Genomic DNA, 16321 nt, shown 5'->3' on the forward strand with positions numbered 1-16321 from the left:
CTGTGTTGGGCACTGCAATGGGATATATTTATGTACCGCCGGTGGGTTCCAGGGAGCCACCCATGCTGTCGGTCCACACGGAGTTGTAACTGCATGTGTCCACTTCTAAAGAACCCCAGTCTGACTGGGGCATGCAGTGTGGGCCGAAGACCACCTGCATTTAATCAGACGTTACCTCAGCTGTGATGGGCAATGCAATGGGATATATTTATGTACCGACGGTGGCTTCCTGGGACCCACCCATGCTGTCAGTCCACACGGAGTTGTAACTGCATGTGTCCACTTCTAAAGAACCCCAGTCTGACTGGGGCATGCAGTGTGGGCCGAAGCCCACCTGCATTAAACCTGACGTTACCTCAGCTGTGATGGGCACTGCAATGGGATTTATTTATGTACCGCCGGTGGGTTCCAGGGAGCCACCCATGCTGTGGGTCCACAGGGACTTCACATTAGGGATTTGTACCCGTCAGTGTCTATGTATTAAAAACCCCAGTCAGACTGGGGCATGCAGTGTGGGCCGAAGACCACCTGCATTAAACCTGACGTTACCTCAGCTGTGCTGGGCACTGCAATGGGATATATTTATGTACCGCCGGTGGCTTCCTGGCACCCACCCATGCTGTCGGTCCACACGGAGTTGTAACTGCATGTGTCCACTTCTAAAGAACCCCAGTCTGACTGGGGCATGCAGTGTACAGCCGGTGGGTTCCAGGGAGCCACCCATGCTGTGGGTGCACACGGAATTCCCATTGCGGAGTTGCACCTGCCTGTGACTATTTATAAAAAACCCCGGTCTGACTGGGGCATGCAGACACCTTGACAGAATGAATAGTGTGTGGCACATGGGTTCCCCATTGCTATGCCCACGTGTACAGCTCCTGGTGGAGGTGGCACAGGATTATATTTCTCATTGCTTCTGTACAGCATTATGGGCTATCGCCCCGCCCCTTTTAAAGAGGGTCGCTGTCTGGCCGTGCCAACCCTCTGCAGTGTGTGCCTGCGGTTCCTCCTCATCGCAGACGCACTTATAAATAGACATGAGGGTGGTGTGGCTATGAGGCCAGCGTGTGGCATGAGGGCAGCTGAAGGCTGCGCAGGGACACTTTGGTGTGCGCTGTGGACACTGGGTCGTGCGGGGGGGGGGGGGTTGGGCAGCGGAGTGTCATGCAGGCAGTGATTGTGCTTTGTTGGAGGTAGTGTGGTGCTTAGCTAAGGTATGCCATGCTACTGAGGGTTTCTCAGAAGTAAAAATTGTTGGGAGGGGGGGGGCCCACTCTTGCCGCTATTGTGGCTTAATAGTGGGACCTGGGAACTTGAGATGCAGCCCAACATGTAGCCCCTCGCCTGCCCTATCCGTTGCTGTGTCGTTCCCATCACTTTCTTGAATTGCCCAGATTTTCACAAATGAAAACCTTAGCGAGCATCGGCGATATACAAAAATGCTCGGGTCGCCCATTGACTTCAATGGGGTTCGTTATTCGAAACGAACCCTTGAGCATCTCGAAAATTTCGTCTCGAGTAACGAGCAACCGAGCATTTTGGTGCTCGCTCATCTCTATTAATTATGTCTCTATTCGTTTCCAGTAGTTCTAGAATTGATTAGTGTTTCCTTATGACAACATTATGGATCCTGTGTATATTATATGTTACTAATTACAGCACATAAAGCAGATATGTAAGACACTAAGTCTCCTTGTCAGACCTCTTCGGATCCCGTAGAGGTGGAGTCCCCGACTAAAAACTGTTTTGGTTCTTCACACAGTAGTTATTCATTCATTCTTTGTTCTCTCAGCTGGCAGGCAGTGCTGTATCTGGGTGTTCCCTGCTCCCTTCCTATAAATAGCATTGAATGCATGGATGAGAACCCTGCAAGCACACCTCATTGTATGGCAGAGCCAGGCAGCTGTGTACAGCTCACGTAGCTTTACCTCTGACACATGAAGAAAATGTACATATAGCAATTCCTGAATATAGTTCTATAAAAGGGCTGCGAGAAAATCGCAATGTTAAAATCGCATCGCAACGCTGCAAAATTGCAAGCTTTTGCGTTGCGAGAATCTGTTTTGCCATTGCACTGTATGGGCGACAGAAAAATGCAAAACGCTGAAGCAATCCTCCTGCTGCGATTGTTAATCCTCACATCGCAGCTTGCCCTTAAACATCGCTAGTGGAGAGGTTGTCATAGAACAACATGTGTGGGACTTTCCTGCGAGAGCTCGCACTCTCGCATCGCACTGAAAACGTGCGATTATCTCGCCAGTGGAAAGGAGCCCTTAGTCAGAGGAATCACTTCACTTTTAGGGCTTGGTCAGATGAGTGGGTTTTTTTGCGCGCCTGTGTGCGCCAAAAAAATGCACTCCACGGATGTGCAAAATGCGTGTGACCGAAGCTCCATGCATGTGATCAAAATAGTGTGTGCAGGCCTTCAACGGGCAAAGTTTCAGATGCCTGTTCACTGGGGCAGCTGCGCTTGTAGAAGCACAACTGCTCCACGAAGGTCCCCTCATCACTGAACACTGTGACAGTACTGTCACAGTGCTCAGTGATAATGGAACTCCCCGCGGGCACGAAAAAATCCTCTGCCACAGACCACAATGCTATCCCATTGCTTTCAATGGGGCCAGCGCTGCTAATGCTCTATTGAAAGCAATGGGATGAAGGTAACCCCCGCAGCGATCATTTTCGGGCGGGGCTTGAAATATAAGCCCTACCCCAAAAATTACCCCTAGCTGATAAAAAAAAAAGGATTTAACTCACCTAGAAGCGCTGTCCGGCTCTTCTCTCCATACCCATCAGCCTTCATTTGTATTCTGGTGGTCAGAGATTGAAAAATCCTTGTCTCCAGAAAGCGCTGCCCCTGATTGGCTGAGCGCTGTGACCAATGAGAGGCAGCGCTCAGCCAATCAGTGATTCCCTGTTGCTCCAACCCCCTCTCTCTGGGGGATTCCTAGCCTGCTTCACAATCTTCCCCTATTGATTTCAATGGGGCCGGCGCTGCTGCCGATGGCCCCATTGAAAACAATGGGCGATATCGCAGATTTTCCTTAGTAATTCGAGGCTTGAGCAAAGACATCGCAAATGAGAATGAAACCATTGAAAATCATTGGTTTCATTATCATGCGTTCTCATTCACTCTTGCATAGCTGGAAAGTCTATTGCCAGCGTGTAAGAGCCCTAAGGGTAAATGTACACAGATGTGTTTGCTGTCAATAGGTGTATGCACACAGGACGAATAGTCAGAGTTAGAAAAAATCGCAGCGTGTCTTGTTCTTGTCCGACTTGGATGAGATAGAACATGTCAATGTGCCGTGTGATGGAATCTCAAGTACAACTTTTTAATTGTCCGTGCGCAAGTAGCCTGAGATGGCAAATATATAACATAGTCTCATTGTAAGGTGGTCATTGATTGTTAAGTTGATTTGTTCTTTTATTGGGTGGTCAGTTTGAATACATGGTAAAGGGAGGGTATGCAGGTGGCTCAGAGGAGTGTCTGGAGGCGGAAAGTTGAGCAGATGCTATGTTGTTGGTGCAGTAGTGCACTAGTAGTGAGCAGACCTGTTAGTGAGAGCTTCTTTCCCAGGGTAGAAAGCAGGGGCGTAACTATAGAGGGTGCAGGGGATGCGGTTGCACCCGGGCCCAGGAGCCTTGGGGGGCCATAAGGCCTTTCTTCTCCATATAGGGAGCCCAGTACTATGAATAAAGCATCATAGTTGGGGGCCCTGTTACAGATTTTCTATTGGGGCCCAGGAGCTTCAAGTTATGTCTCTGTGCAGCATGGTTTAGGTATGGGTACTGGTACAGATAGAGGGGGGCCCCAGCTCATGTTTTGCATCAGGGCCCCTGAGCCTTTAGTTACACCCCTGGTAGAAAGGGTTGGCAATGACAGCACTCCCCTGTGGGCTACCACGGTGCAGAAAGAGACAGTGGTAGTGGAATGAGTCCGAGGTCAACTGGGTTATCCACTACGAAGGAAACCGAGACCATCCATGCAAGTGACCTGCCATCCTCCTAGATAGGCAAGAGTCTGTTGTTGACCCGTGCCAATTAACCTGTTCCAGCATGAATCGCGATGGTGTGTCCAAGTTCTTTTCTTGAATACTACAATGCAGCCCATGGGCACAGTTCAACGCACACCACCAAAGGGCTCTGCCCTGACCCGCTGCAGAAGACCTGCCTGCTGCGACAGTGATGGGGGGTGTTAATGCTACATCTAAACCAGGCACAGAGAGGGGGGGGGGGAGAAAGTTCAGCACCCAAGCCCGATGTCGTTTAAGTTCCTTGGCCTATACCACTAAAGGGGTCGGGTCTGATAGACCCCGGACCTGTGATATCATTGTCTACACAACAGTACCATAGAGTGAACATAAAATAGTATCATTTAATGCCCAAATACAGTAACTGTGGTATATTGTGCCTAAACAATATCAAAGCCAGTGAAATGACAATTGGGATAGCAACAAAGCGGATTGCCCGTTGTAAGAGTTCAGTAGGTGTGGGGCGGGAGTTCCTAGGGCAATAATAATACCACCACTTTGTAGATATGGGCCAATGGTGATTAACTCCTTGAGGACCAGAGAATTTTCCTTTTTTTTATTTTATTTTTTTTTATTGTTCCCGTCTTCCAAAAGCCATAACTCTTTAATTTCTAGATTGACATAGCAGTATTAGGGCTTGGTTTTGTGGGACAAGTTGTATTTTTTAGCGGTACCATTTAATGTAGCATATAATGTACGGAATAACTTTTAAAAGAATTTAAGTGAGGAGAAATGAGGAAAAAACACACTTTCGCTATTTTTGGTATGTTTAGTTGTATAGCATCCATAGTGCAGTAAAATGACATATGACCTTTGTTCTATGGATCAGTGTGATTACGGTGATACCAAATTTACGGTACATTCAGACGACCGTATATTGGGCGGGTATTCACGCCGGCCGATATACGGCGTCTCTCACTGCAGGGGGAGGAGGCTGGAAGAGCCAGGAGCAGTGCTCTAAACTCCCCCCCCCCCCTCTCTGCCTCCTCTCCACCCCTCTGCACTATTTGCAATGAGAGGAGACGGGACAGGGGCGGGGCTAGGTTCCGGTGGGAATTAGCTCCGCCCCCGGCCCACCTCTCCTCATTGCAAATAGCGCAGAGGGGCGGAGAGGAGTCAGAGAGGGGGCGGGAGCTCAGAGCACTGCTCCCGGCTCTTTCAGCCTCTTCCCCCTGCAGAGAGAGACGCCGTATATCAGCTGGGCGTGAAAACCCAGCCGATATACGGTCTTCTGAATGCGCCCTTAAATAGTTTAAAAAAAAAAAATTCTACTTTTAAAAAGTAATAAAAAATTTTCATAAACAAAAATTGCTTTCCATCATCATATTATGGGATTCACAACTCTTTTATATTTTGTTGATTGGGCTGTGTGAGTGCTTGTTTTTTACAAGCTAAGCTGCAATTTTTTTATCATTATTATTACCATTCTGGGAAACATACATCTTTTTGATCACTTTTTATTCTAATTTTTTGGGAGCTGGAATAGCAAGAAAAAAGCGCAATTCTGGCATTCCATTTTTTTTTCTTTTTACGGTCTTCATTGTGTGGGATAAATATTGTTATATTTTAATAGTTCAGACTTTTACATATAGAGCAATACCAAATATGTGGGTTTTTGTAATTGTTTATATTTTTTTATGGGATAAATGGGAAAAGTTGTTTTTTGTTTTTTTTAAATGTTAAAAGTTAACTCTTAAAAATCCTTTATTATATCTTTTTTTACACCTTTATTTAATTCCCGCAAGGTACTTGAACTTGCGATCATTTGATCACTTGCACTATATACTGCAATACTTCAGTACTGCAGTATATACCGTGTTTCCCCCAAAATAGGACATCCCTTGAAAATAAACCCTAGTAGAGGTTTTGCTGAAGTGCTAAATATAAGGCCTCCTCTGAAAGTAAGACCTAGCTCTGTCCCTGCTGTGTGACTCTGCTGTGATGAGCTCCCCCTGGTGGCTGGAAGCTGTAATACCGTCCCTGCTGTACAAATGGTCCAGGAACTGCTGTGGGTGATCGTTTAAGGCCGCCTGCACACGAGCGGGTCGGATCCGGCAGCGAGCGCCTGCAGGGACGAGCGCGTACTCACCCGCGCCTGGCGGCCCCGGCTCTTTCATGTGCCGGCTGCCGCGCAGCCGGCGCATGCGCAGACCGGAGCCGGCGGCCGGGTGAGTGCGTGCCCCGCAGAAAATTAGGACATGCCGCGGTTTGTTTGCCGCGCGAGATTTCGCACGGCCAAACCGCGGCCGTCTGCATAGGAGTGCGTATTTTAATGCACTCCTATGCAAACCTTCAGCGGCGGAAATCCCACGGCGGGATTTCCGCTCGTGTGCAGGCGGCCAAAGTCTCCATACAGTGTGTGGGAGCCAGGTTCTTTACAGCCCTTATTTTATGTGGCCCTGTGTGTGAGTCAGGTAACCAGTGTGTCACTTTGATTTTTTAGGGGGTGATCGTTACAGTATCCAGACAGTGTGTACATGGAAAAAATGGTAGTAACAAGAAATTCTTGATAGCAATCAGTTTGTCTGGTTATGTTGGTTTGTGATGACAACTGCTGTACAGTATTAAATGAAGGTTCTTTTTTTTCAACAATAAATGTGAATTCTTTTGCATGGAAAAATAAGACATCCCCTGAAAATAAGACCTAGTGCATCTTTGGGAGCAAAAATTAATATAAGACACTGTCTTATTTTCAGGGAAACGAGGTAGTAATTTTTTGGGGTCCTTTCAATCTCTGCCATGGGCAGAACTTGATAGGCATCTATGCAGGGCAGCTCTAGGAGCTTTCAGTAAACTCTAGGCTGCCAAACTAGCCCATCAGAAACCCCTGATCGCATTGTGGGAGTGCCGATTGGGTGCTAGAAAGGATCCCATCCTCCTGCTGTTTAGATGTGTGGTCAGCTATGACCACAAAATTTAAACAATTAACGTCCGCAATCAGAGCAAACTGATAGCAGCAGCTGCTGTCAGAAACATTAGATAGCCACCAGTAATGGAGAAGACTCAGCTCCCGCTATATACACACTTCACGACCCCAGGATTTTTATTAATGTTAGGCGGCTCCAAAGTGGTTAATTTAGGCATAATTTCCTGCTATTCCCTTTTATGTGCTATCTGGTTTAAGGTTACCATACATCAAAATTTACAATACCTGAACTATCAGCCGAATTACCTGTATAGATTCAGTGGATGACAGATGGACCAATGACTCTACTGTGATTAAATAAAGGTATGCAATGACGCAAGTATTGCTGTACATAACTACAGGGCTTTCCTAATCTTCCCCACCCTCATAGAGACGTCACACTCCTTATAGAACAAGTAACCCTTGTCCGGTGCAGCTGCCAGTTTCTATACTCCTGCCTTCATCTATGGACCTGTGGAGTAATTGACGTTTGTGGTAATTCCACAACTGGTGCCCTATTCATAGCTCTGATTCATTCCTATACAGATACCAACACAGTGACTAGAATGCCTGCAGAATACAAGGCGCACAATAAAAGCCTAGATACAAGGCAGAGATAATTCTAGAAGCTCTTCCACAAATGGAGCAACAGTCAAAGTGGCGTAGTTGCCCATAGTTTTCAATTTTATTGGTTAATATGAGAAATTCCTCCACTTTTTTTGCATTAGTTCTCATAAATTTCCCTTTAAACCCCTTCCCGCTCCAAGACGTACCAGTACGTCATGGAGCGGCGGGGTATGTATGAAAAGAGGTTGCATGGCAACCTCTCTTCATACAGTGCGGGCGTCAGCTGTTTATAGGCGTGCAGGTGTCATGGCAGCCGGGAGCCTAATGAAAGGCCCCAGGGCTGCCTTACCAGACTGCCTATCAAGCCATTCCTGTGGGGTGGCTTGATAGACTGCCTGTTAAATTGCAGTATGACGTAATGCTAAAGCATTACGTCATACTGCAGGAGCGATCAAAGCATCGCATGTTAAAGTCCCCAAGGGGGACTTCAAAGTAAAGTTAAAAAAAATTAATAAAGTTTTTTTAACTGTAAAAAAAAAAAAAAAGGTTATAAAAGTTTAAATCACCCCCCTTTTTCCATATCTATTATTAAAAAATCTAAATCATAAAATAAAAATACATATTTGGTATCGCCGCGTCCGTAAAAGTCCGATCTATCAAAGTAGTGCATCATTTTTCCCGCACGTTAAATGTTGTCCGGAAAAAAAAATAAAGAATGCCAGAAATGCACTTTTTTAGTTACCCTGTCTCCCAGAAAAAACGCAATAAAAAGCGATCAAAAAGTTGTATGTATTCTAAATTGATACTATCAGAAACTACAGAACATCCTACAAAAAACGAGCCCTTGCTGAACTACATCGATGAAAAAATAAAAAAGTTATTGTGCGCACAAAATGACCGCAGAAAATAATTGAAAAAAATTAAATGTCTTTGAAAAAACGAGTAGTGGAGTAAGAAAAAACCTATACAAGTTTGGTATCGTAGCAATCATAATAACCCATAGAATAAAGTTATCATGTCGCTTTTGTTGCCGTTTGTGTGCTGCAGAAACAAGACGCACTAAAAGATGGCAAAATGTCGTTTGTTTTTTTTTTCATTTTACTCCACTTAGAATTTTTTTTACGTTTTTCAGTACATTATATGGTACTTTAAATAGCACCATTGAAAAATACAACTCGTCCCGCAAAAAACAAGCCCTCATACAGCGACGTCGATGGATAAATAAAGGAGTTACGATTTTTTTGAAGGGGGGAGGAAAAAACGAAAATGGAAAAAGAAAAAGGGGCCACGTCATTAAAGGGGTTAAAGGGGTTATCCCGAGGGTTAAACTTATCTGTATCCACAGGATAAGGATGTAATTGCTCATTCACATAGGCAATTTTCTCATGTGAGTTCTGTCCGATCCCGAGACGGACAGAACTCGCACAAGAAAATAGATCATTCATTTGAATGGATTCATACACAGAAGCGATTTTTCACCCGGACCGATAGTCCGAGTCAGAAAAATTGCTGCATGTCCTATTTTTGTCCGATTCTTCCTTAAGAATCACCCATTATCCTCAGAATAGGTAATCAACAGTTGGTTGGTGGAGGTCCACTGCTTGGGATCCTTGCTGATCAGTTGATTGAAGAGGCTGCAGTGCTTGGTTGAGCACTGCGGCCTCTTCTCGGGCCAGTGACATCATGTGCATTCATCACGTGGCCTGAGAGCGCTCTGTGCCATTCAAGTGAGGCAACGAGTTTTGGGGGATTTTCATCTCCACTTTTCAAAAGCCATTACTTTTTTATTTTCCATTAACATGGCCATAGGAGGGCTTCTTTTTCACGTGGCGAACTGTAGTTTTGGTGCCATTTTTGGGTACAAAGACTATATTTTTTATGATATCAGGGAGAGAAAACTGTCTCTACCATTGTTTTTTGGGGGGGGCTTTTTACAGCGTTAATCATGCAGCATAAATGACACTATACATTTTTTCTGCAGGTTGGTACGATTACGATACCAAAATTCATATTTTTTTTTAGGTTCTTCCACTTTTCCGCAATAAAAACCTTTTTGTGATTTTTTTTTCTAAATCGCTGCATTCAAAGTTCCATAACTTTTTTATTTTTCCATGGAGGGAGCTCTGTGAGGGCTTGTTTTTTGCGTGTCCAGCTCTAGTTTTTATGCCATATGGTATAAAATTGTATTTTATTCCATTTTGGGGTACGTATGACTTTTTTGATCACTTTTATTGTTTTTTGGGGTGCAAATATTTAAAAAATAAGCATTTTGCCTTAGTTTTTTTAGGGTCTTTTTTAATGCTTTTCGCCATACAGGATCAAAAGTGTGTTCAATTTGTTGTACGAGATGTTATGGATACGACGATGCCAAATATGTGGAATTTTTTTTTTTTATACTAATAGTGAAAGAAGCACTTCTTGGACTCCCACGTGGACTTCCTCCCCGAAGATCCTGGGGCTGTCAGTGACCAGCGACTGTTTCTACCAGCCGATTTCTACGATGGAACAAAGGTACCAAGGCAAGTGAAGTCCCAGTATGCCGGCTGACTATTACTGGACCGTGAAGAGAGACATCCCAGAAGCAAAATATTCCCATCAATCATCATCAAAAATCTTTTAGGTAGACTGTAGAGATGAGCGAGTATACTCGCTAAGGGCAATTGCTCGATCGAGCATTGCCCTTAGCGAGTACCTGCCCGCTCGGGAGCAAAGATTCGGCTGCTGGCGGCGGGCGGGGAGCTGCAGGGGAGAGCGGAGAGGAACGGATGGGAGATCTCTCTCTCCCTCCCTCCCCCCCCCCCCCCTTGCTGACTGCCGCAACTCACCTGTCACCCGCTTAGCGATGATAAGTACTGGATATTTCCTGACACCGCTTCGGATCTTCCCCCCATCTAACCTCACATAGTGCCCCATTTGTACTAGTGTGTAGTTTCAATCATGTGCTTCAAGTAAAAATAGAAGAACTTCAAAGCTCAGCGATCTCTTCAGCTGTAGTTCACCTTTGGTCCCATTTTATGGTCTATACTAGTCTTTTATCCATTACACAGATTCCACAAGTTTCACCTTTGCTCACAAACAGCAGATAAAGGCTCAGCAGGCAATCATAGAGGAAACTACAATTACGCAACACGTAGATACTATTTTCCTGATACCGTACAACCTTAGTAATGCTTTTATAGCTAATTCGTGATAAGGCACAGGCGATCTATACATTCGGACGCATTAGTTGGAGCACCAGCATTGCATTCTGCTGGAATTTGCTTGACTGCGCACCAGCTATTCATCAGAATGATTCTTGACATCCACCTTTGACCCCTTTTGTCGGCAAGTTGTTTACATCCACAGGATTCCCTTTTGCTGGATGTTTTTCCTCGATCCCACCATTCTCTGTATACTTTTGACATCATCTTACAAGAAAACCCCACAAGGTTGTATGAAATCCTGGCCCACGGCTAGTCTACCACCAATGACCAGACCTCGTTGAAAATTGCTGTGATTGCTGGATTTTCCTATCTATTATGGATTCACATTTACAGTACAGCTACACAATATGGGTCCACTGCAGATTTTCCGTGCAGGAGATACACGCGGCGGAAAAATCTGCTGCAAATCTGTATTGTCAATTTCATCCCTCTGTCTCTCAAGGGACCACATACAGATACCTGATACCAGCCCTATCTCCTAACATAGTTTACACACAAAGGGCCCTGGCATTCTTATGTAGAAAGTCCATTTTATGAGTTGCTCGCCATAGAAAACACAAAGTTTACCGTATGCTCACCTTTGATCATCATTTTATAGTTTACAACTTGATATGATCTAAATAAAAAGTTGAGTAACTGCTTTACTCATTGGGAACTTCCTGTAAGTACAGCCTTTATCATAGCCCCATCTCAAAATTCTACAGCTCTGCTCAGGTGATTAACATTCTGCGGAGCAGAGACGTAGCGTGAAGATTGTGTCCCCCCGGAAGATTGTTACACAGGCTCTGCACATAAAAGATGGCATAGAGCATAACTTTCTTAAAACTGCATGGCATTTAAAAGGGTATTCTTGGCAAGTGACTCCTTCTTAGTACTGATGACCTATCTGGCGATCACCTGATCTATCCACATTGGTGTCAGAGACAGAAGTGTTATAGAAGGTATAGTTTGCATTGATTTCAATGAGAACAAAACCTTCTTCTACACTTCCTGCTCTGTCCCAGAGCCAGAAGTGCAAGAGAAGTCTTTGCTCCCATTGAAATCAATGCAAACTATACCTTCTATACCACTCCAGTCTCTGGCCCTACTGTAGGGACTGAGATCATGTGATCACCAGGTGTCCCAAGCAGCAGACCCCTGCTGATCAACTATTGATGACGTATCCTGAGGATAGATAATCAATACTAAAAGGGGGTTCAATGCCCAGAATACCCCTTGACAGTTGGTCCTCGGTATCCATAAAACAAATTGCCTACCTGACCGACAAAACCAGTCTAGCCCTTAAATCAATCAAACCAATGCCTTAGCTCCATCGCTATTAGCACCCTGTGATCTGTGTATTGATGTAGAGCATACTAGGAGCACTAGAAGCCCCCTAAATGCAATACAGACATGTAGAAACTGGCCTTCTTCACACAGCTAAATTTGACCCAGATTTTGCAGATATTGTGCCGATTCTGTGGCGAAAACGGCTGTGCATGCATTAACCCTTTGCAATCCAGTTTTGGAATCAGGGTTTCCTTTGAAGCTTTCTCTTTCTGCCATTATACAATAGCGCCATCTGCTGGCTAGAGCCAGTACTGCAGTATGTGACATGCTGGAGGGGCCCCCGACAACAGGGCGGCCGGTAATATACGGTAACAATACCCTGCCGAACGTCTTCCGTCATCGGAGGTGTACAGCCTTCAATCAGAATGTAGGAAGACGTCAGACAGTGGATTGGAAAGGGTTAATGTCAGTCTTGGCAGATCTTTAGGCTGTTGACATGCATGGTCATATGTTTGTGTCCGATTCTTAGGGCCCATTCATATGGGTGCAGTTTTTTACTGACTCAATATAGAAATCACAGGACCCATTGAATTAAATTGGTGTATTCAGACGTGAGTTTTACTACTGATGCTGCGCGTAAAAAAAAATGGCAGAATGTCCTAATTTGGTCTAAATTCCATTCAAGGGCTCATTTACACAAACGTATGCAATTTTCGTTAGTAAAAAAAATGAATGGGTCTGTTTTCTGTCCATATGTAGTCAGTAAAAAATGAATTGAAGTAAAAAAAAAAAGTGTTGTGCGAGAATTTGCACCCCCTCCACTGACTTCTATGGGGACCTTAGGTGCACATAAGCCCAAGGAAGTAGAAAATGCTGAGCGAAATGTGCATGCAAGATATGAAAATGTGAACAAGCCAATTGAAATCAATGGGTCCTATTCTCTACGTATTGAACGTGTATACATTAAGCACACAAAAACACCCATGTGACGGGCCCTTAGGAGGGTGCTGAGAGGTCATTTCAGGATCAGTTGAGGAATCGTTGAGCACTTTCCAGAACATCTGCCGGGAGAATCAGGTGGCTTGGTGACAGCGCTGGATCGACTGTCCAGCGGCTGGTGGAAAGTTACTGAGCCTATAAGAGAAGCAGGATCCAGATGTTGATTGAAGACCAGATGTCTCACACTGCGATGGAGGACCTCCTCAGGCAGCTGATCACCCGTGCTGAAGAACCTGTTGGTGAAGAACAACTGTAGCAGTGCTTAGTGGCGCCCCCCATTACCCTACAGGGAAGCACCGGAACTAACACCAGGAAGCACAGGGACATCGGCAACCCAGAACTGGAAGTAGATGACCCCAAGAAAGAGAGCCAAGACAGAACGGAGGTGCTACTCCCCGCCACCACTGCCCGCAAGAAGCAAAGCGGACCACAAGAGGGTGTCCCACCTATCAGCACGGCAGGGACAAAGACCTGAAGTACGGCGGCAGCAGGGTGGTCAGAATCAGCCTTTGTCAACTGGCAACACTATTTCTTCCCCTGTACCTCGTAATAGTGAATTCGATATTGCAGCTTTGAACAAAGTTTTATTAACCCCTACTCTCCTAATGGGAATGCAGGGAGTGGGGCTAGGTTACCAGCTAGTACATCTACTGATTCTGGGCTGTCAGATGCGGGTCTGGTTCCATCTGTTAGAGCCAGTTTAGAGAGGGAAGCAGGTGTTAGGTGTGGATGAAAGAAGCGCTGACTTGTGCATTGTCCCCTCTGGGTTTTCATCTCCATCAAAGGAAAAAATATGGAGACGTGAATTTGTGGAACTGCTGTCCTTATGGCCGTCGGCAAAGAGTTTGCAACAAAGTCCGATAAAAAAGTCGATGACAAGGACGACGGGTGTAGGAGAGCTCCTGGGAGATCTTTTAATAATTGGCTACAAGCCTTTTGTATATTTACTGTTGTTTTGTCAGAACGTCCACACGTCAGCGCTTCCGGCTTATTTCAACATCATTTTAGACGCTTATTTTAATTTTAGCGGTCTTTTTTGGAATTCATATGAGGAAACGTTTTGCCAAAAATGTACAGTTTATCCTGACGTTAAATGGGGTGTCCAGGATGTCGGCCCTCGGTTGAACCTAAAGCTTCCTCAAAGGCCAACGTCTAGTTTTAACTCACAGTCTTCTGCTATTACTCTGCCTGGCTTTCATAAAGGCATCTTCTTCGCTTTTAACAAGGGCCAATGTAAGTGGTTACAGAATTGTAGATAATGCTATGAATGCTCCTTTTGTGGTGGGAGGTATACCATGTTGCGGTGTCTTAAAAGCCGCTCAGCTCAACGTCCATCCTTCTAGAATTTTTACCCAAACTCTTGACACCAGTGAGGCTTCCAAGAATGCTTCCCTAGCTAGAAGGTATTAAAGCCCAGAAGCAAGTGCCGTATATTATCCACGCTTGGTCCTTAAAGGGGTTTCCCAGGGAAATACTATTGATGCTCTATCTTTAGGATAGGTCATTAACCCCTTGAGTGGCGGGTTTAAAATGGTCTAATCATTGAATTTCAACTACTTTTGCAGTTGCGTCTCAAGAGCCATAACTTTTTCATTTTTCCATTGACATGGCCATGTGAGAGCTTGTTTTTTGCGGGACAAGTTGTGATTTTTTAAACAGGGGGGAGGAAAAAAAGAAATGGGGAAAAAAGAAAAAAAGGGGCCATGTCATTAAGGGGTTAAATAATGTATTAACTTCCTTCTCTGGGTCATTACGACGCACGGATACCACATGTGTGATTGTATTTTTGATTTTTTACAAAGTAAAGGGAGACAAGTGTTTTATTTTTTTTTATAATTTTTTTCTTTTTAGTTTTTTTCTTTTTTTGTCCCTTTAGGGGACTTCCACAGGGACCCATCAGGACCCCCTGATCACATTCCGGGGGTCTGATGGTGACAGCCCTTTACATGCTGCAGTCACATAGACTGCAGCATGTAAAGGGTTAACACAGCAGAGATCTGAGGTTTTCTCTGATCTCTGCTGTAAGAGCTAGTACCTAGCTTTCCTCTGACAGCCAAGCACCAGCTCTCCCTGCCACAGAGACCATTGGCTTGCTTCTGACAAGCCGATGGTCTCTATGGCAACCTGTAAACAAAGCAGGAGACTTAGAAGCAGGAGATTGCCGGCATATCGGCAATATCTTCTGCTGTTTTTTCAAAGCCCTTGCTTTGTTCTCTCTGGGTCTGTGCAGGCAGAGCACAATGCCACAGCTTGTGGCATTGTGCTCTGCAGCTCCCATAGTGATACATAGCCCGGAAATCTTCCGGGCTATATCACTATCGGCAGTGGAGCACGTCCCGGAAAATTTCCGGGTGTGCCACTCAAGGGGTTAATAGTTGATCGGCTGGGGTCAATCACTTGGCACCCAATCGACCAGCTGAGTAGGCGCATGCCGTCAGCGTCGCAACTACAAAGAGGTCGGAGCAGAAGCCTCTTCGCCGACCTATGTGTAGTGGCCGGCGCTGGTAACTGCAGGCATAGTTCTCATTGAAATCAACACGAGCTGTGCCTGCAGTTACAAGTGTCAGCCACTACACAGAGGTCGGCATGGAGATGTCCGTTGCTTCCGCTCCAACCTCTGTGTATATGCTGACAACATACGCCCACTCATCTGATTGGTCGGGATTCTGAGCGACATACCCCAGCTGGTCAACTATTAATGACCTATCCTGAGGATAGGTCATCAGTAGTATTTTCACTTGAAAACCCCTTTAACCCCTTAATGACGCAGCCCCTTTTTCTTTTTCCATTTTCGTTTTTTCCTCCCCCTTTCAAAAAAAGCGTAACTCCTTTATTTATCCATCGACGTCACTGTATGAAGGCTTGTTTTTTGCAGAACAAGTTGTATTTTTCAATGGTGCTATTTAATGTACCAAATAATGTACTGAAAAACTTAAAAAAAATTCTAAGTAGAGTAAAATGAAAAAAAAAAGACATTCCGCCATCTTTCAGTGCGTCGTTTCTACGGCGCACAAACTACAACGAAAACGACATGATAACTTTATTCTATGACTAAGTACGATTACTATGATACCAAACTTGTATAGGTTTTTTTTACTATACTCCTCTTTTTTTTTCAAAGACATTTAATTTTTTTCAATTATTTTCTGCCACCATCTTTTACGCGCAATAACTTTCTTATTTTGCGTCGACGTAGTTGAGCGAAGGCTCATTTTTTGCGGGATGTCCTGTTGTTTCTGTTAGTACCAATTCGGAATACATATGACTTTTTGATCGCTTTTTATTTGGTTCTTTCTGGGAGACAGGGTGACTGAAAAAGTGCCTTTCTGGCGTTCTTTTTTTTT

This window comes from Eleutherodactylus coqui, chromosome 8 (genome assembly GCF_035609145.1).
Source record: "Eleutherodactylus coqui strain aEleCoq1 chromosome 8, aEleCoq1.hap1, whole genome shotgun sequence".
Lineage (NCBI taxonomy): Eukaryota > Metazoa > Chordata > Amphibia > Anura > Eleutherodactylidae > Eleutherodactylus > Eleutherodactylus coqui.